The sequence below is a fragment of the Strix aluco genome, chromosome 1 (genome assembly GCF_031877795.1).
Source record: "Strix aluco isolate bStrAlu1 chromosome 1, bStrAlu1.hap1, whole genome shotgun sequence".
Classification (NCBI taxonomy): domain Eukaryota; kingdom Metazoa; phylum Chordata; class Aves; order Strigiformes; family Strigidae; genus Strix; species Strix aluco.
In genome coordinates this window covers 11053107-11078918 of record NC_133931.1, presented here as the reverse complement: position 1 = coordinate 11078918, position 25812 = coordinate 11053107, and the positions used below count along the sequence as shown (strand labels likewise).

At 47.2% G+C, this 25812-nt stretch overlaps 1 long non-coding RNA gene across 1 annotated transcript in view; it reads left to right on the top strand.

The window, feature by feature from the left end:
• The first annotated feature begins 5058 nt into the window (after positions 1–5058).
• LOC141932674 (uncharacterized) overlaps positions 5059–25812 on the top strand; it is a 49769-nt gene continuing 29015 nt past the window's right edge. Inside the window, exons 1-2 of the long non-coding RNA XR_012625881.1 lie at positions 5059–5219; positions 14926–15106. This is a non-coding gene — a long non-coding RNA (uncharacterized LOC141932674). The remainder of the gene's footprint in view (positions 5220–14925; positions 15107–25812) is intronic.

Here is a 25812-nt window from a genome sequence, read left to right as displayed (position 1 = left end):
TATGCATCTTGGGGGCATTATAAGACTTCATTGGTCACTACTATTTCTAAACTGTTTCCATTTCTTCTCCTTCCAGGGCACAACACAAAATTATCATCATTTGAGATGTGGAAGGGGCACAGCCTGCTGCTTATCTACCTTTGTGAGTACTGTGCTGCTCTGATTTCAATTTTTGCCTGTAATATGCAATTGATTAGATCTCTTCTTGGTACAGCGAGGATACCAGCTACATGGGAGTCCATTGCGAGGTCAGGGCTTAAATGGGACTCTGGGACTAAACCAGTGAGCCAGTGAGCAGCTTATGACAGACGTCCACACCAGATACTTCTCCCTCCCCCCGTAGGTCTTTCCTACAGTGCCTGTGGAGTTTATTTAGTGGCTGTTAACCAGTTTGCCTATATTCATATTCCCCTCCCAGGGGGAATCCTGTGTCTTGTAGCATAGGAGCAGCAGCATCATGGCTATGAAATGGGCTTCCAACTCCCAGGACAGTGTCCTGGTCCAGTGCACACCTTCACCTCTGACACGGGAGATGGGAAGAAAGAGGCCGGCACAGGACAAAGGCTGAGATGGCTCATTACACCCAGGGTGCAGCCACTGTCTGAGTGGCAAAGAGATGCAAAGGAGGGTGTTGAACCAGGTCTCCCACTTCTTAGGGAGGTGCTGGATCATTATATGAAATGTGGGCAGTGGTGCCACTGTCACCAGCTGTGCTAAAAAGAGCACAAGTCTCCCAACTGCCTCCGAGGGAGATCCCAGCCCTGCAGCCACAATCCAGCCAGCCTGAGCCCCCAGAGGACCCAGCCCCAATGCCTACCCCATGGCTGCGCCCACTCAGGCACTGCAGGCAACGTCCATAAACAAGCACTTTGGGAAGGTTAAACTTTAAACATGAGTGCGTAGACAGCGACTGGGCTTGAGAGGAGAGGAACACCAGGTCCAGCGTGGGTTTCACACTGTCCCCTGCTCCCATCCTGCTGCTGGAGGAGCACCGTGTGTTGCCCCTGAGCACAAGTTGTGGCTTCATGGGCTGTCAGTGTCACTCCCTTGAAAATCGCTCACATGAACGTTGTGTATTTGTTATAGATGGAGAGATTAGCGTAAAGGCTAAAAAAAGAAAGTAAACAAAATGGGAAGGACCCTGGGGATACCGCGGTGTTGTATGCCAGCTTGGCTGGTCCAACCTGTTTATAATGTCTAACACAATCACAGGTGCCAAAGAATAACCGACAAGTTAAACAGTTTCCTCTTTGCGATTTAGCAACGGGATCTTTCAGCGAGGAGGGCAGGGCCCCTGCTGTTTTCCCAGGAGCTGAATGCTTCAGAAACAGGAAAGCAGACATGAAGCTCTCCAGAGACGGGTGGCGTTTTACCTGCTTAGTGTGTCTTCTGCTGCTGTTGAGACATACAGTCCTCATGTGGGCACTGCCAGGTGCACACGGCTCTCCTGGTCTCCTCCTCTCTTCATAGGGCTCAAGGAACCCAAATCAATGTACCCTGGACCTCTGCATGCCCACAGCTGGGTATCTCCAGTCACTTCTCAAGCTGAGCATCTGCTGGTGGATGACCCCTCGGTGTGCCATGCTTAGTGTGGGACATCTCCCTAATGACATGGCATTGGCTTCAGTAGGCTTGCACTGTCTCCTGTGACCAGACTATGACTCTTACCTCTCATCTGACCATGTCTTCATGTCCTGGGTTTTCTATCCCGGCTGACAGCACCACTTTCCACTTCTTCTCCCAGGCTTGCAACTTCTGTAGCGATTTTTCACCCCTCACACAAACAAACTTCTCTCCAAGGACTTGGTCTGTCCCTTTCCCAGGGGCTTCCTTGGGAAATCTGCCTGGGACCCAGATGGTGCTTCCTCCCTCTTTCTTGAACTCTGTCTTCTTTTGCTCACAACATTTGTTTTTTCACTACTGATGCTAAACCTCCAGCTCACAGGTTTGTGAACTCTCCCCCAAACTCAAGCATACTCATCTCTGGATCTACTTTCCATCCTGTCAGTCCATCACAGATTTAGTAATGCAGACACTTGGTTTCACTTTATTCCACTGCTTTCTTGTTTCTTAAATCACATTCAAGCTAATCATCTTAAATGCTTGCCATAATCTCAAATGGAGTTTTTGCACCTCTCTGCCCTACTAGTTCAGTCTGCACACTCAGAAAGGCATCACTTTAAAATGTCATATTTAGTTTCCTTTTTCTATTCCACAGATTTGGGGAATATATGGAGCATCTGAGTCACATGGTCCCATAGCTGGGCCATCAGTGACAAGTCTGTTATTTCCCTGCTTCATATCAACCCTGCATATCCTCTTTCTCTGGTCTGGAGTCACAGTTAAGCAACCCTGAATGAGAGCCTTAAGAAAACTCCCACTCCTTAGAAGATGTTCCCAATTATTTGCCAAGCATCTTCCCTACAGTCTTTCAGAGAAAGATGAATCATACAGTTGTGGGGCTCTGGCAAAATTGAGTCCAGCTTCATTAACATAGCTGTGTTACAAAATGGATCATCTCTGTTTCCTTTATCCTGTCTCCGTGCTTAATATAATCATCAAGTAAGGCACCAGCCTTCATTTATGGATAATCTGTATGAAGAAAAGGACAGGCAAAAATTTAGCAACATAATTATATTGGAAGAAAATTACATAAATTCTGGGGAGTGGAACTGGCGTTGATGATGGTGTAATCTGCTCCCACAACTCTAGACGAGGACATTTCTTATACACCTCAGTAGCCGCTGTACTACTCTAACACCTTCCCTCTCTCTATCCTTCATCTTACATTCAACACAGAAGGCAGTGGAAGTCTTTCCAGCAGCTTCAGAAAGTTTCCAGTGTTTGCTCCTGCTCTATTATTGCCACCCGCTCCTGGCTCTTAGAGCTTCGTCCCTACCAAAATCACAGGTGAGTCACCATCACCTTGAGATGGATCACTGTCTGGGGACAGGTATGCATTTTCTTTAGATTAATACAAGTACTTAAATTAAAAGCCTGGGGAGTAGAAATAAATTATGTTAAGCACCATTGTTTTATACCTTTATTTCATCACAAAATGAAGTTGGTATTGGTAAATACAGCAGGGAGGTGTGTGTAAGGGTGAGGAGAAAAGCCAGTTGTGTCAAATCATAACACCTGCTGCAGAACAAATGGGTGTACACTGGCTTTGAATGCATTCTGGATGGAAATTAGGTGGTTTCTAACCTGCAGAGAAAAAAAGTTCCAAGATAATATCCAGGAAGGTGAAGTGAGGACAAGACACTGATGCTCAACTTGATGCCTTTATGGGCAGGCAGATGTGAAATGATGGCTTCTAGTAGGAGAGGAGCAGATGCAATGACACAGCCCTTTCTTCTGAGCATCTGAGATGACTTAGGTTTTTGGACAGTTCTAGAATTAACCTGGAACAAACTTAATCCCTGGATGAGAGAAGGTATAATTATTGCTACGATTACACACTCTCAGCTGCTTTTTCTGCTCTGCTTCTCCACAACCCATGTTTGGAGGGGGATGTGCAGTGGTTCATTCCAGCCTTAGCTCCACCTACTTGCCCTGGCTGAGGACACTTCACTTTCCAGCTGCCTATGGTCACCAGCTGGAGACTGTCACCTCCGCGCTGTGATAACCACAGGGAGCACGTCACAGCTCTTGTTGGCTCCACCGGTGTTTCACCTAACTTGGCCAGCTTTGCCTGACATGGATTAAGAAGCACTTGTGTGATCCCTGCAGTTGGCAAAGCTGGTGGGGCCACAGACGGAGAGCAATAACAGAGCGCTGGAGGGCAGAAGCCTTCAGCTGGCACAGCCTTGTTACAGCCTGACCCCTGATCTTTGCCTCAGATCTTCTTTTGGCCTCGAAAGAGCGCTCTGCGTCATTTGGCCTTGACTTTGCAGTGTTTAACTTGCAGGGGTGAACTTAGAGCAATGCAATTGCCTCGCATAAGTGTGCTAAGCTGTCATAAAGATGTTTATACACAAGTGCTTTATTGACATGGACTGAGTATATTCAGGCTGGAATACCAGATGATTTTTAGAGTACAACCACTAGAAAGGCTGCAGGGCTGAGCAATACAAACACAGGACATATTCTACAAGCCAGATCCTCTTTTACAGACCAGGCACCACAACCCATGCTGGTGCTAACAGGTACTCACTCAGGTTGTACACACCGCAGGAAAGACACACCGTGTTGTTGCAGAGGTGTCGGCACAGCAGGATTTCAGGTTCCCTCCTGGAAAGAAGCAAAAATAGTACCGGGAAAAAAAATCACTAGTCATTGAAGCTTCTGCTTCATTTCAGTTCCAGCTTGGAATCGAGGAGGATATATTTCATTTTTTCTGTGGTTTTTTTTTTTTTTTTTTTAAAAAAAAAGGAAAATAAAGCTTGTTTCCTCCATATACGGGAGATTTGCTTTTGTTTTAGTGTTTCACCAGTCTGCAGTCTGGTCTGTATTTTTGATGTTGTTTTTTCCAGCACTTGGATGACCGCGAAGCTACTTTCTCTACTTGTATGTGGGATGCTTGTATCCTTCTCTCCTGTGATTATTTGGAGACATCCGTGGCATTTCAGCACTTGAACTCGGGGACATTGGGGTATTTATTTAAATCTACGATTTCCATTAGCAAGTAAACTCGCGGAGTTCGGGAGAAACGGGGCCGGAGGCACCTTTTCAGGTTAAAGGCTGCGGGAGACAAGCAGTGCAGGCTCCCAGATTCCCCATTCGCTGTTCTGGACGCTAATCCCGTTCTTCCGCGGCGTGTGCCGGGACGAGCGGGCCACCCGGCACGGGACGGGGGCCGCGCAGCCTCCCCGCGCACGCTGCGCGCCTCAGCGCCGGCTGCCTCCGCACCTGCGGAGCGCCACCGCCGCCCGCGCGGGTTGTTTCTTTCTTTCTTTCTTTTTGAAGGTTCTGGGGGACGCCGCGGCGCGGGGCGGTGCCGGCGGGGCCGCTCGGCTGCGCGGGGCAGGAGCGCGGGGGCGGGCGCTGCGCGCTGCCCCGGGCTGCGGCCGCCGGCGGCGGGGGGCGGTGACGTCACAGAGCCGCTCGCCAGCACAACGTTCCATTGAGGCGAGCGCGTGCTCCGGCGAGCACATGGGCAGCGGGGCCCGCGCCGCTCCGCGCCCGCCCGCGCCCCTCCGCGCTCCTCCGCGCCGCCCGGCCCTGCCTCGGCCCCACGGCCGGCCCGCCGGACCCCTTCCCGGGGACTGGGGGGCGCGGTGAGTACCGTGGCTGCAGTTGACGGCGGTGGGTGCGGGGAGGTTGTTTGCATGTTTGTGGGGTTCCTTTTATTTATTTATTCTTTTGATTTCCACCCTCTTTTTTTTTTTTTTTTTTTTCTCTTCACCCCCTTGCTTTATTATCTGTGTCTCCCCGGCGGGGCTTGCAGGTCACGGCGGAGTTTACAGCTTAGGCGCGGGGGCTCGTGCAGATGGAAGTGGGGGGGGGGGGGAATTGCATTTCATTTTATTTATTTATTTTTTTATTTTTAAAAGCGCTGGCTCGACGGTGGGCTAAAAATAGCAATTGCAAGCCGAAATCCGTGCGGATGGGGAGGCGAAGGGCTCGGGATGCCTCCCAACGTAAATAAATGGCTGCGATAAGGGCCGGCGATGTTTGGGGTCCAGCTTTGCTCCGGAATGACACGGCTCGGTGCGCCCATCCCCCGCGCAGCCCTCCCCCGCCACCCGGCTCCTCCGCGGCCCCGGCGGGGGGACATGGATGACCCCCCCCCCCCGCCCCCCCTTGCCTCGGGGGGTACCTCGGGGCAGGGGGTGATGGTGGGGTTCCCCGCGGCTCGGGGCCGTGGTGGTTGGTTGCGTCCTCAGCAGCTGCGCGGAAAATGCGCGCTGTGCTCTGGCCGGGTGCGCGGAGGTGCGTGCGGAGCAGGCCTGCTGCTGCCTGCGTGCATTTGCGAGGTGAATTAAGCTTTTAATCTGCAGAGCCGAACTGTTTTGCTCGGGCCGTCGTTAATATGGGCAATCGAGTTTTAAGCTGGGTAGCACGAGGGCCTGAGGAATAAAAAGGGAAGATTCTTCAGGGGCTCCAAAGACCGTTTTTACAAAGGGTTTTTTAGGCCGTATTTTCCTTAAAGAGCTGTGGAGTTTTCAAGTACAACTTGAATAGGCCGCATTTTATATTTATATGTATAATATTGAAATGTTTTCATTGACAGGGTGCTTTAGGACTTCGGTCTCGATCTTTTAGACTGTTGGTTGCTGCATCTTAAAATACTGTGCGGTGAAATCCCAGCAGAACTGATAATTGTATCTGGAAGATGCTGGAGGCCTTCAGTGAGATCTTTTCAATCCCATATGTGTTGACAAGTTTAGACATGTTTGCCTGTCCACATATCTGGTCAGACACAGTGAGTCGTGAACCCCGCGCTAGTTCCTTTTTCCCAATATGTTAAAAAGTAGACATTATTTAAGTCATTGATTTGGAACAAAAGAGCTTTTCGGGGGGTATATTAGAATGTATTAGCTATTGCTGAATACAAAGAGCACAATATATTATGTACAAGTTATGGCTGTATGAAATGGGAGCATTTATTTCTTCATAGAGCAGAAATACAATCTCACTAATGTCAGTTTGTGCCAACCGCTCTGGATTATCGTAAGAGCACTTATATGTTGTAAAATATGAGGATATTAAAAAAATCTAGCTCTGAAGTGTTGACATGACTGTAAGAGATAAGGATACAGTCTGATATTTAGTCGTGTCTCATAAACATACAGTTTCCTTTCTATTGTGATTTTTAAAATTATTTAATAAATATGTGTATTTTCTAAGCACGTGGACCACTCAGATGCTCTTTTGTGCTAGGTGCTGCATATCTCTTGTAAATGCCAGTTCACACCCCAGGGAGTTTCAAGGGATCTTCTATATATATCGCATCATTTTAGAAATTCACCTCTAACTTTATTTTTTTTCCCTCTCTCTCTTCTGTCTCTCACAGCATTAAGTCATGAGTCTGGCTTACAGCTAGCTTAGCATTGTTATAATTCCGATCGATCTCGCTGTGCCCTTGTGTGTTTTAAGTTATATTAAGGTAATCAGTTGTACAGGTGCGGTTTGTCAGCCTATGGAAATGCCTCTGTACCTGTAAAGAGTAAAATATACTGTACATCTATACATCTAGCATCCCTGGGAGAGGGGTTGTGCTGGTCTGACAGCACGGGAACAGCGAGAGCAGTGCCCAGCTCTCTGCCTCTGCAAGGCCTGAAGGGTTCTGCACCCTTTGCATCTGCACCCTGATGTCCACACGTCAGAGCTATTCTGCAATAGCGAAAATAAGGAAGGGCTTAGGCCTGCCACCGTTGAAAAGCCCATCTGTTGCAGAAACGAATTGTGTGTTTGAATTAGTTTGTAAAACGGGAATATTGGCTCCCTGGGTGAACGTGCGTGCGTGGAATGTAACTTTGGTGGGAGCTAACGGCTTTCAGAGACGATGGTGAGTTGTGTCTCCTGACGGCGCAGCGCGTTTGGGCACCTCTGCAGTCACGGTGTGCTCCCTGCCCCTGCTGAACCTACGTGTACATTTTGGTTTAATTAAGGACTTTATCTGCTAACTTTGGAGTTTATGCTTAATTCTTTGCAAGATTCAAACCGTATCTTCCTGTTTTTAATCAGAATGCTTTACAAAGACAGCTTGTGCTTCCTGGCTGTATATATTACACTAACTTTTATACAAGGAATTGCTGGCAGGGGTAGTGACCCATAGTACTGATGTGGAGCAAGACTAGGGGAAAAAAAATTGCATATCTGTATGCTTTTAAGATATCGGTGCATCTTGTATTTGTTTGTCACCTTTCAGTTGAAGATATTTAGTGGGTTATTACAGCATCACTATTTTTCTACAGGCCTCTTTCTTCAGGCTTTTTCTGTAATTACAATGGTGCAGTTCTACTACGAATTGCAAGGTAGGGGTTACACCTTACTAAAAAAATATATATTTTTTTTTCCCCATCGGTCTATGCAGATGACAGCACTGGCAGGCCATGGGCAGGGGAAATACTGTTTTTTGAGACCGGGGAGGTGTTTCTGCTGTTCGCAGGAATACTGGGGGTTCGTCCTTTTGCTTCCAGTACATGAATTGAGCAAAGGCTGGTGTCAGGAACCCATGGTGTGGTGGCCCTGCAGCTTGGAGCAGTGCGCTGCAGCTGTATATCCATCAGTTAAGCAATGGAAGTGGGTCTGTCAGAGCCTCAGGGGAGCCTCTGTGCTCATCTCAGGGCATTACTGGTAGAGAGGCCGAGGTGGCTGGCAAGTTGCCCCGACTCCTTGCTGCTGGCCAAGGGGATGGTGGTGTGGTCGGAGGTCATGCTTTGTGAGCCAGGTAGGGTGCAGAGCTGCAGACTGAACTAGCGGAGAGGAAGATGCATACCTGGTCAGGAAGCTTTTGCCTGTTTGCAGCAAGGTGATACAGATCTTATTTTGAAGCATGGTGTGTTATTTTCTGTCTCCTCGCTGGCTGGTGGCTTTAGTACTGAACACTGGCAAGATTTATGAAGAGTGAGGTGGGAATAAAGACATAATCTGTCTCTTGGACCCATTAGCACTGCGTATAGGGCACGTTTTCCCTCATCACAGCTGCATCTGTTCCTGAGCCGGTCCGTCATCTTATGTAGCGAAGTGCTTAGTGCCCTGGCAAGCAATACCGCTGTACATCTGCACTGGGTTTATTTGTACCTAGAGATGCAGTGCCTGCCGTTTGCTTGTTGGCACAGTTCAGCGAAGGACAGCATTTTCCGGAGTCACTAGTGTTGTGATAAAGCAGTGTTCCTGAGTCTTTCCTCAGTTCTCTCTCTGGCAAGTGCCAGAGGTTGTTTAGTACAGGGCTTGCTGGTGGTGCTTTTTTCCCGGTCGCTCCAAGGGTGACAGATGAGAAGCAGCAAGATGGTTACCTGGTGCGTGAGCTCCGCTCAGTCAACGACAGCAGTCTGCAGGGTGACACAAACATGGGGACCAGCCAGGCACGCAGAGCGGTCTGGATGGTTTGCAAGCATCCAGATCTGTGTGATCTAAAAGCCTGTTAATGCATCGTTGGTGGTATCATTCTTTATGTGAATTCAAGGTATGGATGTGAATACCAATGTGGATCTGTATCCTGCAAATCAGGGGCTGATTGGTTATCACCCAGGGTTTCCAGGCAGGTTTGTCCCACCCACTCTGATGCCTGTGCTGTCACATCTTCACTGCTATCGATACCTTATATTTCTCAGCGGATATTACAGTTGCATCCCCCATCGCCTCAAAGGAAAAGTGTGCTGGTATAACACATCAGGCAGTACCGGGCTCTCGAATGCAGCAGTGACAGGCAGAGCTAGCACCAAAGCCTGGTAGATAATTCAAATTAGAAATGATGGCAGAGGTCTTCAATGGCAAGGGTGATTAGCCACTGGAACAAATTGCCAAGAGAAGGGGAAGATTCTTTCTCTCAGTCATATCTGTCTGTTGTGGTTTGAGTCCAGAGGACAACTGAGCACCATGCAGCCCCTCAGTCACCCCTTTCCCCCGAGCACTGGGAAGGAGAAAATGAAGCAAAAGGCTCAGGAATCAAGATAAGAACAGGGAGGGTGCTCATCCATTATGGTCACAGGCAAAAGACAGACTTGTTAGGGGAAGAAAAAGAACATCACATTAATTCAAATGCTAACAAAACCAACATTTAATGGACAGAGTGGGACAGTGAGAAGCATTATGACATCTTAAAAACACCTCCCCCACCCCTCTCTTCTTCTTGTGTTCAGTTTTGTTCCTGATATCTCTACCTCCTCCCTGCAGGGACAGGGAGTGGGGGATTTTCGGTCAGTCCACTGCTCCTTTCTTCTCAGATGTGGGGAGCACTCCTCTGCATTTTTCCCTTGCTCTCACAGGAGACAGTCCTCCATGAACTTTCTCTGTTGTGAGTTCTTCCCATGGGATGCAGACATTCCTGGACCGCTCCGGCATGGGTCATCTCCACGTGCTGCAGTTCTCCCAGTGCTGAACTACACCAGCGGGGGCTACTTCTTCCTACAGAGTCCTGGGGATCCTCCACAGGCCGCAGGTGAATCTCTGCTCCTCTGGTGGCCTCCATAGTGGTGTGGGGGGTGGCCTTGCTGTCTCACCACGGGATACAGGGGGACTCTCTGCTCCAGAGCACCTCCCACCTTCCTCCTCCTTCCTTCCACTGACCGTGGTGCTTGTACAGGTGTCCTTCTCATAGCTCCACTTCACAAGTCCCAACATCCTTCCAGGTTCCCCTTCTTAAATACGTTATCACAGAGGCACAGCCACCATCACTAATTGCCTCAGCCTTGCTAGAGGTGGGTCTGACTTGGAGCTGGGGGAGCTTCCAGAAGCTTCTCACAGGGGATGCCGCTGTGGCCCTGTCTTCCACTACCAAAAGACCCGCCACACAGACCCAGCACACTGCCTTAAAGCCTGAGTCAGAAAAATCAGTAGTTTTGTGTAAGTATTACTGGGTAGGTTCCTGCAAATCAACTCACTAGAAAGTCCCTTGATAGGAAAGGGGAGGTTTGACCATGCCCCCCACTATGAGGTTGGGTTGTGCGGGTGTTGGGAGCCGACCTGCACTGCTGGAGAATGGGCTGAGCTGAGATGGGGCGTGCGGAGCCCAAAGCTGTGGAAGGACTGTGTGTTTGCATGGGAGGGTGTCATTGCCATGAGATGTTTTGGAAGACAGTGTTTTGTCACCTCTTCTGCATGCCTCTGTCAGGAATACCCAGTGCCAAAACATGTGCGTGGCCAAGAGCTGCAGGACTTTGAGAGCTTCTCAAGGGGAGAGAGTGGCATCACCGGGGTTCTCACCTACAAGCTGCGGGCTTGTCCAGGCCCAGGACCCAGCTCCTCTCCGAGGGATAGGCATGAATGGCAGAGAAGCCTAAAGGAAGCAGCAGAAGATTCTCCCTGTTTGGGGGAGAAGAGGTCCCTACCTCAGGAGCAGTGCCCAGAGATGTAGACTGCTTCCTTAGGGGCAGCTGGGGAGCAGAGGTGGGTGGGAGAGGCAAGACCACATCCTGTCATGTAGTTTATTAAGCAGCTTGTGGAGGCCCTCAGCACGATGTGAGTTGTGCTGGGAACACCCAGGCTCTGAAGCAGGCCGGTGCAGGGATTTTAAGGTGGAAAACTCTGGTCCAGTCCTCCTAACCACCCACCATCATCTTCCTTCCATCCAGGCAGTAGGGTCCAGTGCATTTCTCCCGGGCTTTCTCTGACCACTCTTTCTTTGCTGCCCAGCTTCCCTGGATAACTGCTGGTTGGATATCTGGTCTGCACTTCAGCTTTACCGGTGGAATTGAGCTGGTTAAGGGGTATGTCGTACTGGTAACGCCTTTGGTGTGGATGCAGCATCCTGGTAGAAGCCATCATATTAGTACTGCTGTAAGCTCTTCTGCATCAGGGGATTTTTGCAAGGTAGCAAACCCTACAGGGTCAAAGTTGTCCAGAAGCAGGTATGGGCCAGCCTCTCTGCTGCTCACTTACATACTGCTTGCCTTTGGCCTCAGGACATTTTGTGCCTTTCCTGAAGTCTCAACAGCTGGATTGAACAGATTGCTTGCCTCGCTTTTTTCCTTCCAGTCAGGAGAACTGAAACTTTGATCTTTTCACCGGTGCTTCAGGGGCAGCATCCTGGGAGGTCCTGTATAAATCTCAGCTGGGGTGGGGGGCTGTTGCCAGTAACTTAGAAAGCAGACGAAAAATCCGATTTAGGAGTTTGTTTTGTTTTTTTAAAAAAAGCAACAACCTGAGACTCTTGATTAACACTTTGTATTTTGAGGCCTAGATTTGATCATATTGCAACCATCTCTTCTTGAGAATGTCGGCTGAGCAAAATCCCAGCCAAAGTAAAATTCATTGCATTGCCTTGTGTGGTTCCCTGCCCAGACAGGGAGCGAGCCCTGAATGCACAAGTGAAAGGGACTTGCAGGCTGTGTGAGGAACAGAGGCTGGAGCGTTACTGCCTGTGTAGGTTTAGGAAAGGTGGCTTTTCCTGGCCAGCTTTTAGCCAGGTGCTGTGTCCTTGCAACTTGGTGTTGGAATGGGTAAGGCTGTCCCTGGCGGTGGTGCAGTGCTGACGTACATGTGACGTTGTGTGTGCTGGTTTATGTGGTGGAAACAGCAGCCGTGGGCTCATGCCTGAGCATGTGGGATGTGGAGCAACGGCCAAAGCCCAGGCTGTGCTCGAACCCTTTACGTTACATCTCCTCTGCATGGAAAAAAAGTCTAGTATGGGTCTCTCTTTGCTAATATTAAAGTTCAGTAACATTATTATCATCATTATCATCACTGTAATTATTATTATTATTAGCTGTGTTGCAGGCATAAAGTTTATTATACATTAATGTAGTCATGCTATAGCAGTCTCTAGACGTGATGTACCAAAACCCCTTTATGCTTCAGCTGATGATGTAAATAGGTAGTCACATCTATCAGTGCCATGACCTGTAATTTAACATGCAGAGCAAAAAGCTACCATACATTCTTTTGGAAATATTTAGTAATGTTTCCAGCCCTATTTAAATAATAATGGGTTGTTTATTTTTTTTTTCCTCCTTCATAAGAGTAGGAAAGTGTGAAATACACTTTCCCATAAATGATCATGGAGGGAGCAAAGACCAAGAGCTTCGTGCTGCAGCACAGGAAATTGAGATGGTGCTCAGGGGTGTTAGACAGCCGTGTTTGTCATGTGAATTGATGGATTATTTGATTTACAGGTATCTCTCATCTGACTGTGGTTCTTCTCAGTTTGCTTTTGGGGGTGGGGTGGGCAAAGCTCTAAATTTTTCTTATATAAAAATACTAACAAAAAAGTACATGTATTTGATGTTACAGAGGAAAATAATCAGCCTTGTTTACAAACTGGAAGGTTGGTCTGGAGACCCCAGAGGGTTCTTCCCACCAGCACTTCTCTGTTTCTGTGGTAAATGGGGAAAAATTGAAAAGCTGAGCTTCAAGTCTCCATTTGTGGAACAAGATGGAAGGAGGCCCAGCTTTCATGAATGCACAAAATGAGTAAATAAATGTGATTAAGATGAGGAGATTCAGAGGGGAAGAAAGATACTGCTTTTTGCAGTCCAAGATGCTGAAGCAGTGAGGAGTTTGTCTTGAAATGTTTTCTTTATCTTGGTAGTTAGTATTAAGACCCACAAGTCCTGCTTGTTACAAGTGGCTCAGAGAGATGATGGGGTTACCAGTGCTTGGCTGTGGGTAGGATCTGGGGGCTCTGTCCTTGGCAAGCCATTTCTTCTCCCTCCCCTTCCACTCGTCTGCTTGCCTCTTTCATCTGTGAATATGTCAGGGCAGACGCTGCCTTTCGTATGGTTGTTCACAGTGTAGGACAGTAGAGCCCTGATGGCAGGTGGATCCTCAGAGCTTCACAGAAATGGTAGAGGTTCTGTACTACTTCTTGACATGGTTGGAAATGGCATCAGTGACTTCTGTAGGCTGCCGTCTTTGAGGGGGAGGTCTGGTGACTGCAACCAACACAGCTAGACAGGAAAAAAGCTTTTGAAAACTTCTCACCAAGTAGCTATATGTTTTAAGTGTAACTCTTGAAGATCTGGAAATAAGACCTTCCTTAGCTTTTCTTGGGTACTTTTGTGAGACAAATTACAATAAATAGGATTTCAATTCTGTACATCCCTGTGTTAATTAACTGCTAACGCTGCCTCATGGAGCAAAGTAGTATGGGAGGGATTAAAGAACCTGCAGTCACTTGTGCTGATCCACCATGACTGGGAGAGCTTACAGTTGGTCTTGCTAATACATTTAATCATTTCTAATAATACTAGGAGTGCTAATATTCACTGACAAACACCTGGATCCTATTCTGCTTAGAAAATCTGGATGTTGAGCAGGTAAAAATGCTGTTGTCTCCACTGTGGTAGCAGAAAGACAGCTAAAGCTCATGAAGGTACAAGGTACCATCAGGGACTGGGCTGGCTGGTGGGATCCTGGGAGCCATGCTCTCTTGAAAGTCTTGAAATCTGGGCTAGATCTGTTTAAGGCCTCCCTGAGGTGTGACAAAGCCTGTAGACCCATGAAATACTGCTTTTAACACTAATATTTCATTTGAAGGTATTAAGGGATTTCGATGCCCATTAGAAATTGGCAAGTGTTAAGGCTGAGCTCATGCAGCTGCAGTTTCACTGGAGGTTTGGCTGGCAGAGCAGGTCTGCCCAGAGATGCTGCTGACCTCCCTCCACAGCGACAGCCTACGGTGGCGTCAGAAGAAGGAGCTTGAAGTCATGTCTGAGCCCTTTGGTGTGGCTGGTACCACAGAAGTGATGAGATTGCCTCCTCCCACCAGTCTCCACACTTGGAGCCCCACACTCTCTTGCAGTAGATGACCTGGCTGGGCAACCCAGGCTCAGGTGACCATGGCGTGAAGATGGTCCATAGTTCTCTTTAACCTTTTTGCACCCAGCTGCTTCCAGAGAGCTGAGTTCTTGGACATTGCTAGCTTATTGATGAGGAACAGCACTCTGAGCTCCAGCAATGCGGAAGAGCATAAGGAAGGAGTTGAAGAGTCTGCCACTGCCATGCTGGCTCTGTTGACTGATGATACCATCCTCAGCTGGTCAGTTGCATTAGTGGGTTAGGAGTGCTCTTGAAGTTCTTCTGGCGATGAGCTCTTCTCTAGCTCTTTTTCTGGTGTTTTTCATCTCTGGCTGATTAGGAGGTGCAGCCCCATCTTCCTGGGAAGACTCCTGATCTTGGCATTGACATTCATTGTGTCTTGGCTTGACAGCAGCAATGTCATACCTATATAGGGAGCCTGAAAGTGAAGGAAGCTCCAACCAGTCAAGAAGGCTGCAGCCCATCTCTGCCACTGCATGGGCAGCTTGTGATCTCTTTCTATGCTGTCTTCTGTTGGAAATATCGATAAAGTTTTGAGGTCTTTTGTTTTCTTTTTAGGGTGCCATGTGTATTGCCTCAGGTAGCAGAAAGACTGCTTAAAGCTTTGTGCCAAAGACCGTACCAGCTTTCTGCAAGGAAATGAAGCTCTGCTCTCTGAGAGTCCAGTTTCACATGGCCTGGGCAACCCTAGGAGATAAGGACCACCGCAAACTTCATCATATTGTGCTTCAAGTGCAAGGTATGTTCAACTGAAGGTCCTTTTTCTAAGTATATAATAATGTTTTCTGTAACGTTTAAAGACAGTTAAGGAACACACAAGAAAAGACCCTTCACCACTGGGTTGGAGGACAGAGGAGAAATAACATGCATCAGATGTTAGTTTATCACTTAACACAGTACCTGAAAGATAATCTGGTGATGACTGCAGTGTTTAAACTGAGCATTGGGGAGAATACATTTGACTGTAATTCCAGTTACCTGCAGTGATTGAGCCTTTACAGCATATTAAAAAAAGTTAGGAAACAGTGAGAGTGAGGTATGTACCCAGACATCCTTAACTCTGCCCTCCCTTTCCTCTCTTCACCGCTTTCAAACTAAGGTTAATTACCAGGAATTTTCTGCAGACACAAGACTGATTTGTAGCACCTTGTTGTATTAACAGGTCAAAGCAAACTGGTTTAATCTAGCAGATGCTTTAAATGTTAAATTATATTTTTCTTTAATTGCCTTGCCTCCTTTATCACCTTGTGGACGGACTCATAGATTCCAAGATAATTCATGTACAAGTCTTGGTCCCCATCTGTTTTGTATGTCCCAAAATGTGATATTTAAACAAACCAGCAGTCATAAGAGGAATTGTGAAGTCAAGATTATGATGGACATTGTGGCCACATTAGTTAGGGGTTGTTCTCTGTGTGGTTTGATGGATGTGGTAGTTCTGATGTGGGTTACTACTTACTACTGGTTGTTTCAGTAATGGGGGATCTTTATGCCATCTTCATTAGTGGTTTAAGTGGGATTTCGGAGAACAGGGAATGGGTGGGTCTTTGCTCAGACTCTGTTGTGGTTGACCCCTTCCTGGCTTCCTGTCTAAAGCAAGATGGTTAGATGTGCCCATCCAGGATTGCCATGTATGGTGGGATGATGATATCTCCTTTGGCATGTCTTTTGTTCCACTCTGGTCAGCCTGTCTTATTTGCTTGTGCTTTCTATCTATATCTTGGTTTTACTCTAGGTCATTTAGTCTCTGGGACAGAGACTGGCCTTTCTATTCTATTTTTGTTTAACGTCCAGCACAGAGACATTTGGTATCTCAAGCTCTTGGTGGTGCTATATGTAATGCCACAAACTAATAACACTGATATTCCTCCCGAGGATCTGTGGCTATCTCTGCACATGATGGAAATGTGATGGCCATAAATGTGCTGCTGTAGTGTGAATTTTCTGAGATGACTTCTGTGTTGTTTCAGCTCTGAATAGCAGTAAATGTGGGAACCAGCTTGGTCTAAGAAGTGTGCAGAAAGCATCCCTCTGCAGGTGAAGACTGTCTGTGCTGACCTGTCAGAGCCGGTGGCCGGTGGTGAAGTTTTTGCTTTTATTCATGACAGTGTAGCTAAAGCATGGCACAGTTTTTCTACTTGTGCATGTATGTATATATCTATATCCAAGTAACTTCTATGTGTATTTTTTATATATATATATATACACACAAACATGTGTGTGAAAGCATCATTGCCCATTTAGCTCTAACTTTGCTTCCTCCTCCTAGTTGCCCTCTGTTTCTCTTTTTCTGTTCCACTTCATGTTTGTGTTTTATGCCTGTGGTGTTTTTCATGGGCATATTTCCCTTTTCTCTTACCTTATTTCCCCTTTTCTTTCCTATTCTGGCTTTTCATTCTTTACCTTCTCGTCCACATGTTTCTGCTCAGAGTTGATTTACAATTTCTCTTCTGCATGTCTCCTTCCTCTCGCCAGGGCAAGTTGGCTCTTAGCATCTCTGCACACCTCGAGAGTTCGTGGCCTGAGGAGTGGCTGCAGCTGTGCCCTTTATTTCTTGGAAAAAAAGGAATAAGGGAGTCAGAGCTGCTCTCATTTCCCATCTCTCTAAATGAGTCTTAACCTGACAGTTTTGGCTTCTCTTGCCTGCTCTGGATTACAGCTGACGTGGCTGAGTAGATCTTTCTTAGATCTGATGGTAAAGAATAAAATTGGGGTGAGTGGCTATAGTGCTTCTCCCCTGCACCGTGGGCTTGGTGATGCTCCTTCCTTGGCGGTTGCAGTCTGCACTCCAAGCCCAGGCTCTGCATTCCTGCTGTTACCTCTCTTACCTTTCTGCCTCTAATTTTAGTAGCCTTCCAGCTTGCTGCAAGCCCAGGGCTTTTCCATCTGGTTTCAACCCAGTTTCTTCCCTCCTGAGGGATGTGGCCCCAGTTTGTGGTGGTCCTGCGAGGGCTGCCATGCCCTGATGGCAGAGGGCTTTTGGATGCCTGAGCAGTTGAGCAGGTTTGTGCATGCATTGATGATGGCTCAATTTGAGCAATCCCCATTCCTGTGAGAAAATCCTGCCTGGGCAGAGCAGGCAGGCAGCCCTGGGTGCAGGGGGAATTTTAAATGGAATTGAGGGCATGTCCTGCACAGTGCTTCCCACTTCGGTGCAAGCAGTGAGCGCTGTGAAGTGCCGTGTCTTTTAGGGGTTGACTTGTAGATGATAAAGCCGAGTGTTTCGACTGCTTCCGATTATAGAAATGCAGGGATCCAAAATTGGGAAACGCTTTGATGCTGGCAAACATGCTCAATATCACTTGACAGTAGACGTTTTATTCTTGGCCGCATCAGCCTTGCAACAGGCAAGTTTGTTGGGTGGCTTTGCTTGCACAGCTGGTTTTTTTTCCCAAAAAAATCCCAGGACTCAGCACTGTGTTTCCCATGCTGGAAAGCCGACTCTTCCCAGCCCTGGTTTGTGGCGTTGGTTTCTTCGATGGGTGGCAATTCCTGAACGTGCCCAGCCTGCGCTCCGCTGAGGTCAGGTCGGGTGAGCTCTGCTGAGCAGTTTAGGCAAGTGGATCTGTGGAGGGGGCTTTCCTTCAGATAGACGGAAAGTTGTGGTGTTTTTTTTTTTTTCTTGGAAAGATGTAACCTGAACAGAAAATTTTAAGGGATATTGTCAGGGTGAATAAACAGAAACCAAACTCCAGACCTTCCCTTTTGTGTTACTGATCATAATATGTGAGGCTTCTTAAATGAAATGTGAACGCTCAGTGTCATGTTTCGTTCAGGATGACTCTTCTTTTTTTTTTTTTCCTCCTTTGCAATGCAGATTGGTTTCACCAATGGTGAAGGTGTCATGGGCCATCCACCCCCTCCCTTCAGCCCCCCTTGGACAAGGGACTATTTCAGGCCATGTTTATAACTTGATCTTGCTGATGACCCTTGCACCCAAGGATCACTTAGTGCCAATTGTTAGGGTGCTTTGCTATTTTCAAGACACTCAGGCTCAATCCCGTTTCCCTTGCACACCCAAATGGAATTTTTTTGCTCTGGTTTAGTTTGGCTCAGGAATGGACTGTTTACCTGCTCACACGTTTGGTGCTGTCAGTCCACTGCACACGGTGATAGCACCTGAACTTCTGTACTAACTGCGGCTTTTGGAGTGGGACACTGAATGACACTGGCTGACTTGGGGAGTGCAGAGGACCTTGTCTTGGGAAGAATAAGGAGCAGGTCATGGCTGAGGCAGACAGCTGGGAAAAATTGTTTTTAAAAGTCAGGTCTGCTTAATGCAGAGCTGTTACTGTGCAGGTTGTCCCAGGTTCGATGGCAAGGCTTGGGCTGTTGCTGGCCCTACATTTTTGGGTTGAAGTATGAAAGACTTGCTGTACCAGGGCAGATGATTGTGTTTTTCTTAGCCAGCATCTTGCCTCTGGTCAAAGCCAGATGTTTCAGAGAAAAAAAGTGGGTGAAAGTGAAATAGATGGCTAAAAAGTGTCCATATTGTATGGGCAATTTTCTACCAAAACATTTCAAGCTCCGGTTGGCTTGTGCCGAAGTCATGCCTGCTGACTGGAGGGCTTGGTGATGAGTTGTAGGTGATGGATTTCAGCTAGCTTACAGAATCTAAACAAATAAATCTTTTTTTCTTTCTCCCAATATCTAAGTGTGTGGCCTTTGCAACTTGAGTGTCTCTTTTAAGCAGCTAAAAAGTTTTTCTAAGTGAAATATGTTTCTGTGCTGCAGTTGAGAGATAAATATAGCTGATGAATTCAAAGAAGGTCATAGTATGTGTTACGTTGCCTTACCCAGTATTTTTTTTTCTTTTTGTGGTGATTCTGTGCTAACTCAAAATGGAAAACCTCCTGAAAGATGTTATTTTTCCTGTTGAAAGAAATTACACACCAGAATGCCATTCACTGCCTTACACTGCAACCAATGAAGGATTAAACCCCCCCTCTTCTTCAGCCGAGTGCTGTGTGTTTGGAAAGCAGGCGCGTTTGCAGCTGAGCCAGCTCTAATAATAATAATAATTTAGGTTGAGAAGTGCAGAGCAGCCTGTGATTAGCAGAATAATTATTGAACAGTGTATAAATTGAGAGGTGGTTTTTTGACATGGCGAGAAGAACGCATGCTGCAGCTGCCTGGGGAGGCAATCGGCTCATGTCACCTTGTTGACGTTCCCCATGTAAAACTGGGTGCAGGAGCCGCACAGAGAAAAACATGCTTGTAAAATGATGATTGCTTTTGAGTTTTTCCAGTAAATTCTGCTGATGAAAGAGCAGCCAGAAAACTTGTAAATAAGAGTTTTACACTGTGCTGTGCTCCCCAGGGTAATTTTTTTTTTTAAAGTTTGGATGTGGTTGTTGGATATGTTCTCTCTCTTTGCCAGGAGACCAAACTTTGACTAGCTGTTGGCTCTAGAACCTAAAAAATGGGATAGGAAATGTTCCAAAACTTCTCCTTCACGGGTGCCGGTTCAGATCCGGGTCAGTATGATTGAGAGAGACGTCTCTATTATACGATGCTGCTCTGACATGTATAAAGCCAAATTCGTTGGCTCATAGCTGATGATTCGTTGCCTTAAAATCTAATCTGCCCTGCTGCATAACAGCGAGCAGGGCATTTTACGCATGCTTTCCCCTCTGTGCCTAGTCAGCAAGGGCAGGGTTTCTCCCTGGCAGTGGGCAGGTGGCTGTACTGGAGCTGCTGTACAGGGTGGGTTGGGAGGTGGCACCACGCACACGGGTGGGTGCCGTCTGCCTTCGCCAGTGCAAGGCTTCGGGGCAGAACTTACCCCAGGGACATGCACAGGCAGGCCCAGGGTGAGGGTCTGTTGGAACTGATCCAGCCCAGAAAAACCAAGTCGTGTTTGGGAAATGCTTCCTAAGGATGGTGCTGGGACAGACATCTGCAGATCCGGGCCGTGGTCCTGCCTCCACCTGGGCTGCTGCCAGCCTACCTCCCCTCTCCTTTTTTTAAATAATTTATCTGCATATAAATATTGTACCAATAGAAATAAGTCTTTAAGACAAATAGATTTAAGCTAAAATTAATACAGGTTTTACATCAGTTTAACTGAAATCTAGTAGACTGTAGATCTCTTCCAGACTGCCTTAAGTATTTTCATAGGACTCGTATAAACAGAGCCCTGATTTTCCCCCATGATGCTTGCTACTGTAATAGACAAATAATAATAATTTTAAAAAAATGCCTTAATTAGGCTTGTTTTACTTGAGGCAAGCAGGTGGAGTGCATCCTTTGATCCTTTCCAACTCTGTATTTTGTGATTTTATGTTTTTCTTTCCTGTATTTCTTTTGTTGACAATAATCAGAAGGATCTGTGTGTTTATGCATGTATGTGCATGTATGGATACACATACCACACATTCACACACACATACCTGCTCTTTTTCTGTATTATAAAACACATATATTTTTTTCCTTGTGTCAAAGACAACTGGTATTGCCTGCATGCAACTAAACAAGCCATAAAGTTAATACCACTGTCTAAAGTTCAGGAAAGCCCAGTGAACATTCTTCTAATAAGAGGATATTCTGGTCCTCTTGATAATCAGCCCCCCATTGTAAAGTCATTTTGAGTCACAGGTTTAAATCTTTGTTCCAGTGGAAAAAAATTTTATGGGCAGCCCAAACAGGCATTAAATCCTTGGGTTTTTTTTTTTGTTTTGTTTTGTTTTGTTTTTTTTTTAGCAGGGTTGCTTAAAATAGTACAGATTCTGAATCAGAAGAGTGACTCCAAGAGAAAAGAGAAAAATTGAAACAATACAAATCGTGGTTTGGTGGCACAAACCGTTTGTCCCACCCCAGCCCCTGATAGAAATTTGGCAGAGGCAGCAGTCTGGGTTTCCTCACTGTGAGACACTGCATGCTTGCGATTGCTCTGCACAGTTGGGTTTCCATCTTCCTTGCTGGTGGTCACCCCTCCCTTTTTTTAGAGATGCCAGAAAATTACTTTGGAAGTCAAAACTATGCCAGTTTTGTGCAGATTTATTCCCCTGCTTCCTGCATTCCTCCTGTATTTGCAGGGAAAAGGCTTTTCTGGAAATTACGCCAGCACTTTGGAGACAAGGTGTCCCCATGATTTTGGGTTTTGACCTCTTTCTCCTTTCTCTTCTCCCAAGGGGAGACAAGTAGGACATCCCCAAACAGGTCTGTAGCTTTCCCCACTGGTCCTGGACAGTTTATCCATCGCCTTTGTTTTCAGTGTCTGGGATTGCCATGGCAGCAGCAGTGCTTGGGATTATGATTTCATCATGACAGAGCATCATGTCGAGACAGCCTGTGCCTCGGGGATGGTGTGACTTGTGTGCTGATGAAGTGGCCGGTGGCTCAGAGTCCTCGGTCAGGATGAGCTGGGAAGCTGGGAAACCTGTCCCGATTTTTCCAGTGCTGTAGAGGATGCTCCTGGATGCATGGTGGATTTTGCTGGCAGCATTGTAGAAATGAAGCTCAAAGTTCTGAAATTTGTTTTTGCTCTTCATTGCTGAGAAATCCAGTATTGAAAGGCAGCATTCATCATTTTCTCCTTCTTGTCCAGATGCTGGTCTCAGTGCTGGCATAGCGGCTGGGTACCCCTCAGATGTGGCATCGCCTTTGCGCCTGCTGTGCTGCAGGTGATGGATGTGCTGTCTCTGGTGCAGCCCCTTCCTCACCCTCCGGGGTCCTTGGTGGGGGACCTTCTCCTGGCAGGTGGGCAGGGCTCTCCTTTTAACGAGCCCGTGCTATCTCCATGTGTACCTCTGCTTGTATGCGCTTTGCCCGAGCAAACAAGAACTGCGCTTTCATCGCTGCTTTATCGCACAGGAATGGCAGCCGTGGTGTAAAGAGCTGTTATGCTGCACAGGGTCTGTACTCGCTCAGATTTCCATTCCTCGGTCTCGGGTACTTCCTTTGTTCTCCTGACTCTGATACTGAAGCATCGTTCCAAAATTAAAGTGACAGTGATCTTGGTCTTTTCCTTAGAACAGTCCCTGAGCAGAGAGGAATGGTGAGGTTAGCATCTGGAGCTGACGTATTTATTATTGATGATGCCTTTAAATGATTAAACAAATTTTCCTTGCATTATTTAGGGGTATTATGTTATTCATCATTAGTGGAAAGATGTCTGGAGAAATGTGTGATTCGCACTCACAAATACCTTCTCTCCTCCTTTTGTTGTTTGCTGCCTGTCTTCTCCCAGCTCTTGCTTGTCCTTCTGGAGTCAGTGTTTGTCCTTCTGTTGATACCTCCTGCTGCCTTCCCCCTTGGTGTAGGTGACCCGTGGCTGTGTAAGGGTGAGGTGTCTTTTCTTCTAGACAGGTAGCTTAATTTGCAATGTCACCAGCGCTTATATAAGGGATGTGGTAATCCGGGTAAGGAAATAAGATTTAGAAACTCTTAAGTACATTTGAGAGCTCTTTCTAGCAAATGTTATTTGGATTAATGTTCTTTATTTTACTGTCAAGGATAAGTGGAAGCATGAACAGCCCTGGCGTTAGGTGTGCTTGTATCCCCATGATATGATGGAATATTGCAGCTGGGTTTTATTGCAAAATCAGACAATATTAACTGATAATTAGGTTGTGAAAGGGTAGGCTTCCCTCTGCACCAGTTAGTTTTATTGGATCCTTAAGTCATTAAAGCACATTTTTTTTTCACACAGCAGAAACACTGTTTACAGCATGCAGTTTAAACATGAGACATCTGTTAGCTTACCTGATGCCCTACAGGACATCAACATCCATGGGTGGAGCTTGGGTTGACCTCCATATAGTAAATTCAATCTTTGAAGCTAGTTGTCTTAAATCATTTATCTAAAAGCTATTTTTTAAAGAAGAGGGAACCTTAACTGTTGATATTAATTCTTTTGGCTGAAACTATGTATCTTGCCTTGTGCAGTCTAGGAGGTTGACTGGGGCTGGAGGAGTGTGAGGTGCCTCCACACTAGGTCAGGAGATACGAACCTCAGCTTCAAAGGGGTATGTGGAAAGGATGAAAACTGCACTTTGAGTCAGTGGTTTCCTCAAGAGCGTGCAGAACAGAAATAGCCTTAAGTAAAAAAGAAAAATAATTAGATAAGAGACTCCCCCCGCTTCATTCTTCTTCCTGCCTTTACTAATGTTTGTTTCTGGCTTCCAGACTCAAAAATCCCTCCTGTAGTTGCCTGGAAAAGGGTTAATGCTTTTGTAACTTCTCCTTGTAGATATCTAGAAGGGAAAACAATTTCTTTGCTACTTCTTCACCCTGTTTGCCTCTCGTGCTGGAGAAGGTGAGGTGATTCTCACCTGGCATCTCAAGCTTGCTTGTGTGTCCTTACACGGTCTTTCTGGGAAGAGTGGGGTAACATGAGCAGAGACCTCCCAGATGCATGGCAGCCTCAGAACACAGTGATTTTTGGGAGTGAACCTGGAGGAGGGTCTCTCGAATATTTCAGTGCTCCATGTTTTGCAGCCCTCATCCTTTGGGCAAGCTGTTGAACCCCAATCTACATGGTTATGCAGGGCACCGTGGTGGTACTGAGGGAAAAGAGGCCCCACTCTCTGGCCTTCGCTGACAATCGGTTCAAGTCCAAGAACATAAGGATTTATTGTTTTTCTTATTCCACCTAATCTCTCTACAGAGGCTCTGTTTAATATCTTACCCTTGTTTGAAATGTGGAATTTATCTGCTGCTATTATTATCCCAATGCAAAGGGGCCATGAGACTGTTTCAGCCCAGCCCGGATCACTTTGTGCTGGGGGTCCTGTCTGTGGGATGGGGCTGCTCAGGCCACGTCCTTCGCAAAATAATGTATTTCCCCTCATTCTAGAACAGTCTGTCCTGCAGCTACAGCTCCTTTTCCTCTAAAAATTGTAAGTCGGGTGACAGGCTGCGTGGGATGCTTCTGGAGGTCTCATTCCCCACAGTGAGGTGTCCTTTGTCACTAGACATGCAGAAGGTGCAAAGGAGGCAGAGGATGGTCTCCCTGGCTAGAAACCCCATACAGCCCCAGTCCTGCTTCTGGATTCCTTCCCAGCAATGTCTAACCCATCCTGGGAGCTAAACTGAGTCCTTTCCAGATAGTTGCCGCTGCTGCGTGGAACGCTTCTTGTCACCAGCAATGACTGCCACCTCTCTGAAGTTGCATCCCTCTCCCGATGTCTTCCTCTCCACCTCCCGGGAAGCACTTCTTAGCCAGCCATCCCTTGCGCCGTGGATAACATCCCATTTATCTCCCCTTTAGGGCTGCGCCTGCGCTCACAGACGGTCACGCGGCTCCCACAGGGCTGTGCTGGCTTTGCCGGCGCTGAGCATCCGTGCGGGCGCGTGGTCCCGGCATGCAGCACTTGCCCCCCTCCGGCCCCCGCTTCGGTGGGGAAAGAAGGAAAAAAAAAAAACCCCTGAATTCTTAACCGCTGACTGCAAAGGGCAATTATTTAGAGGGATTTCAGGCAGAGGGAGCCCAAAACAGTGAGGCTGCTCTGAATCTGAGCTATGAGGCAGCACTGGATGAATCATGGGGGGGAGGAAGAAAATGATCTCTGAGTCATAATCCCTAATACTACAGAGCGGATTTGCTTTGTTTTTTTTGTTGTGTTTTTTTTTTGTGTTCCTGAATGCTGACTAGTGCCCAGAGAAGCAGCGAGAGCCCTTTCTCTGCTGTTTCATCCATGAAGAATGCAGCCCTGTCTCCCGCCTCTTCGTCTCCACGGCTTAACGGAGCGTGGCATCCTCCCCACCTCCCAGCCAAGCCTGAGCCCTGCAAACCCCCCACCACCCAGCTGGGCACTGCTCCCCTCCTCAGAACCCCCCAAATGCCAGCGGTTGCAAGGGTGGGTGCTAGTGCTTTCCAAAACATGTGCCACAGGAGGACCACGGGCTCGCAGCTGTTTGTGCCCCTGCAGCTCTGTCACCACTGGGCAGCAGAAGGAGGGGGGAAAGTGTCCTTAAAATACCCCTGTTTTGCAACCGACACCTGCACTTTGAGCATCTCAAAATGATTTATGAAGAGGGTTTAAAATGGTGGCGGCCACCCAGCACTCACAGCTTGGCAGTATAAATACACTGAAGGGAACTAGCTGTCATCTCCCCGGAAATGTTCCTACAGCTACCTGAGCCTCAGATCCTGAGGAACTTGAAATCTATATATTTTTAGAGGGCATCTGATTTTTGGCATTTTGTTCTGTCAGTCAGCTCTCATTGTGCTTTTAGATTCAGACTGCATGGTGATTCCCCCTCTGTTAAATTCATCTTGATTAGATCTCCCTCCCCAAAAGACGTATGTAATATCAATACTCATTTAGTAAAATATACCTGCCCCTGACCCTTTGCTTGTACCGCAGTAGGGCCAGGGGTGGAGTAACAAACCTGAGTCCCCAGGACTGGTCCCATTTGCAGAGGCAGCAGCGTAAAGAGGCAGTGGATGTCCCTAAAGATGTGGCCAAGAGACCGTCGTGGCTGAAGGGAGCTAATCTG